Raw genomic sequence first — 4,963 nt, 5'->3', positions numbered from 1 at the left:
CATTTATAAATTGCCACGTAACACGAATATTATTTCTGTTCTGAACAAATTTCGATTTGTAGTATTGATTTTTTGCATAGGTTAATTTTTTGTTTAGTGAGTTTCTAAATTGTTTGTACTCGTATTCGTAGTTTTTATTATTTTTGTTATTGGACCATTTCTTATAAAGTTTATCTCTAGTCTCACAGTATTTTTTTAATGTTTCATTAATCCACGGATTAGATACACTCATAAAAAAAATTGAGTAATCCGTACTTAAATCAATCCGGAGCGGTGTCAATAGTAGGGTAAGTACGGATTTTCTTATACCGAGTACAAAATACTTGATTCAAGTACGGATTCATCAAGTCCAAAAATCTTAATTTTAGCTCTATTTAAGAATGGCTGAGATTGAATTAATCCCTAAATACGCTTGATTCAAGAATTATAAACTTGATTTAAGCACGACTTCGTACTTGATGTAATCCAAAAATAAGATTGATTTAAGAATGTCCGAGATTGAATTAATCCCAAAATGAGTTTGTTTCAAGAATTTTGAACTAGATTTAAGCTTGAATTCATACTTGATGTAATCCTCTGATCGGATTGATTTAAGCTCGAATTCGTACTTGATTTAAGCCAAACTAAGATTGATTTAAGAAAAACACACTATTTTTTATTTTTAATAAATTTTATTTTGTTTATGAGAAATACAAATAAAGAAATATAAAATTTAACTATAGTATTACCCTGCTTAAAACTCGTTTGCCACGGAAGTCATCTTCTTCAATTAACTAGTTGCCAACTTTGGATTGGACAGAAATTGTGTCGTCATTGATGCCAAACTATAGAATAAGATTAAGATTTGTTAAATTATATTTGCAAAAATCAGTATTATTTAATGCTTACCTGAATTTTTTTTCACTAAATTCGATTCGAAGACCAAGGAGAGGTATTGCTTCCTTAACGTTTTCACCTTTCATATATTGCAAGCTGTTGTATGTTACCTGAGAAGCTAAAAATGTACAAACAAATGATATAATATGAAAATTGTTTATAAATTTATTTATAATATTAACTATACAATATTAAAGATTTATCCCCATATTCATAAATAATTTTAAAAATTTTCAAAGGTTTATAAAACAATATATCCATACAAAATTCTTTGATAAATTTAAAAACTATTTATTAATATGAGGATAAATATTTAATATCGTACAGTTGTTTTTATATTTTTTCTAATTGAAACAAAAATGTATTCATTGTTAAATTTGCATCAAATTCTTTAAAAAGTGACTGTACTTGTATTTTTGAATAAGAAACATATTGTTCATTTCTGGAACAAAAATAACATCAGTTCATAGACAAAAAACACTTATTTATACTAATACACACATTGGCACACAAAGACGCAAACAACAAATTACATATATGTAGGTGTTTGTGTGTCTATATTATAGACACACAAACATCAAGCACGAGAATTCTTAAAATAAGAACAAAATGCTTGTATTATTTGTTTACAAGTGCACATTTTGTTGTTTGCGTCTTAAAAAACCTGTTTCTAAACGATGTGCGCAGCTACATATGTATGTGTGTGTTTGTACAAATGCAAAAATATTTCTTATTGAAAAAATTTGTACGTATACGTATATACGTATGTATACATACTACGTTGTACCGTTATTTTTTTTAAAGAATTTGTTGCAAATTCAGCAGTCTATTTATAAAACATAATATAGTAAGCCAAAAGAAAACATGTAAAAAAAACTTATGTACACAAAATTGTCGCTTGGCTTGCTGTATTATGTTTTATAAATAAATCACAAATTATAATAAGTAAATTAATGTTTGACTTACCTTTTAAACATCCATATGCACTGGGTTGGTTAAACTCCTGGAGAAGCTGGAGCAGGTGGGTGTCTTTTTGTCGGGAGCCACTTCTGCTTCACTCATAATATTTTTTCACTTAGCAACGCAATACACAATACAATATAGAACACCGAAAACACTACAGAACAACTTGAACGGACAAAACAGACTGATGGAAATTGCATGTAACAGCTCGAGTACAAAATAACTTTGAGAGCAGTTCAGAGAGTAAATTTTATGCCGCTCTTTTTCTCTTAGGCATCAATATAAGAATTTTTTTCTTATTTCAAGTCATCTTACTCTTAAATTGAAGTTTAAGAATTAACTACTTGATTTAACTTCTCACTTGTACTTAAAATAAGATTTTCTTACTTAATTCAAGAATTTCGTACTTGTTTTAAGAAAATTTCCGCTTGATTTGTTTAATTAATCCCGTTTATACTTGTTCTAAGTACAAATGAGTATGAATCGTACTTAAATTTTTAAGTACAATTCTGGCTAAATTTGAGTAAAATAAACTTAAATTTAGAAGTGCTTTTTTCTTTCTGTGTACTCTTTTTTGCTTTTTACTTGTTATTAGTTTACAATTTTTGTATATATTGTTGAATTTATCATGAATTGCATTAAACATTGCATTTGGATCTGAAAGTTTTACTATATCTTGCCAATTTGTATTTCTTATTTGATGATTAACTTTAGTATTACATATTTTTGTTTGCTGGGTAGTATCATTATTTACATTTATTATTTCTTTAAACTCTGAGAGGCTAAACATTTACTTGTTATTAGTTTACAATTTTTGTATATATTGTTGAATTTATCATGAATTGCATTAAACATTGCATTTGGATCTGAAAGTTTTACTATATCTTGCCAATTTGTATTTCTTATTTGATGATTAACTTTAGTATTACATATTTTTGTTTGCTGGGTAGTATCATTATTTACATTTATTATTTCTTTAAACTCTGAGAGGCTAAACATGAGAGCATAATGATCGGAAATTTTCGTTTTGATTGTCGATGCATATGCGTGTGTGTATATTTTTTCGCACCTAATGAGGAGATGATCAATGCATGTTTTTTAGTTTATATTTAAATCTTCTCTTGTGCAAGAGTTTATCATACTTTGTATACCATTGGATGCAAGCATATCAAGATAATGATTTGATGATGAATTCTATTTCAGTATATCAATGTTAATGTCACCAACAACAATAATATTTTTTTGTTTATTTTTTGTTTTTACAATGTCATTTAACTCTTGTATAAAGGAGCTTACATTTAATGAAGGTGATCTATAAATGGCAAAGAGTGAGAAGTTTATCATTGTTTCTATGTTTATGTGTATTGCTTCGAAAGAGATTGTGTTAATTTGAATCTCAGTAAATTCAATATTGTCTTTAATATAAACAGCAATACCCCCGCCGCATCTTCCTTCTCTGTTCAGAAAAGTTGCGTTAAATCCATTTATATTGTAAAAAGAGCATTCGTTATCATTTATGTTTGTTTCTACTAGTACAATAATTTTAATGTTGTTTAGTATGTTATTAGTTGTTGCCAAAAAAAAGTTGAAATTTGTGCGCATGGAACGAATATTTAAAAAAATCAATGAAAGAGGATAACTTATTATTTTTGATTGAATTTGGTTGAAGCTTTCAAGTGTTTCTTATGTGATGTTATTCATTTTTTATATAATAATATGTAGTTTGTTTGGTTTATTTGGTAGAGAATTTATTTTTTATTTTCAAATTAAGTAGGTAAAAAAAGACAAAGAAAATCAAGTAATAAGTTCAATATCACTTGAGTTTAATATTAGAATTGATGTAGAGTTTTCGGTTTTCTTAGCAAATATATGTCCATTACGGACCCATACAAATTTCCATCCTGATTCCCTGGCTTTAGTTTTAGCTAGCCATAGAAGCCGACGGTTGTTAGGAGTCAATTGGTCATTTATATATATGGTGTTGTTGTTTTGGGTGGTTTGGTTCACTAGTTCGTTGGTGCTTGAGTTAGGTTTACCAAATGTATTGTGAAATAAGTCTCCTTTAACTCTGTGACCACGCAGCTTCGACATTAGCTCTTGTTTTTTATTAAGATAGCAGAATTCAACAATCATTTTTTCATTATGCTTTATTTTGTATGCATTGCTTATGTCCGCGTCTTGTATGTCAACATTCACAGAGGCGGCAATTGTTTTTATTGCATCTACTGCTGTAATGTTGTTATCATTAACATTTTTTATTTCCACGTTCTTATTGATTAGTTGTTGTTCTATTGAGTTTATTTTATTTTCCATTCTCTGTATGCGTATATCTTTTTCAATGTTCTCTTTTTTTAGGTCATTGACTTGTGTTGATAAGCTACACATAGATTCCGTAAGCTTTAGAAATGCACTTGACATCTCTTCTCTCAATGCATTTTGAGAAGTAATGATGTTAGTATTTATCATATTTATACTAGCTTTTAAATCATTTAAGTCGTTTGCGACAGTTGACTTGAACGACGATAAGTCAGTCCTGAGATCAGATACATTGGAATTCAATGTGTTCAAGTAAATTGAGTCTTTAAATTTTTTGTTGCTGGGGTTTGCCTCATTTTGTTTGTTTTCATCCTCATCATTTCTTTGCTGTTTTTTTGATGTACCAACATCTTGCTGTTGCTCCTGTTGTTGATGGTCATCATGAACAACTTCTTGATACAGATTGTTAGGCGATTTACTTCTGGTTCGATCAGGTCTACATTTATGGCATTTCCATGATGCTTTCCTTTCGGCATTCATACCTGAGTATGTCGACTCAGATAATGTAGCGCACGGAGAGTAGTGGTATTTGTTGCTGCAATTGTGACACGTGATATAGTCTCCTGTTATGGGCAGATATTTATTACATGAACCGCAGAGAGCACTTGTAATTGAGAGATATTCTATTTGTTTACTCATTTTTTTAAGAGTTTATTGAAAACAGTTTTATTTTTTCAGATTAATTGAGTATTGATATTTTTATTTTGTTTTTATTTTTGATAATGAACAAATGCACTTTATTCACTTTTCTTTTCAAAAATATTTGGCACTGATTACAAATTTTTATTAGAAGTTATTTTGATTAATA

At 28.6% G+C, this 4,963-nt stretch overlaps 1 long non-coding RNA gene across 1 annotated transcript; it reads right to left on the bottom strand.

Annotated features, from left to right (window-relative positions):
* Positions 1–651: 651 nt before the first annotated feature.
* LOC135956218 (uncharacterized) lies at positions 652–2,015 on the bottom strand. Its single transcript, XR_010576364.1, has 3 exons — positions 1,843–2,015; positions 889–994; positions 652–824 (listed from the first exon to the last, which is right to left on the bottom strand). It is a non-coding gene; the product is annotated as an uncharacterized LOC135956218 (long non-coding RNA).
* Between the last annotated feature and the right edge of the window lie 2,948 nt (positions 2,016–4,963).

The sequence above is a fragment of the Calliphora vicina genome, chromosome 4 (assembly GCF_958450345.1).
Source record: "Calliphora vicina chromosome 4, idCalVici1.1, whole genome shotgun sequence".
NCBI classification, from domain to species: Eukaryota; Metazoa; Arthropoda; class Insecta; order Diptera; family Calliphoridae; genus Calliphora; species Calliphora vicina.
This window is presented reverse-complemented; position numbering and strand designations above follow the sequence as displayed.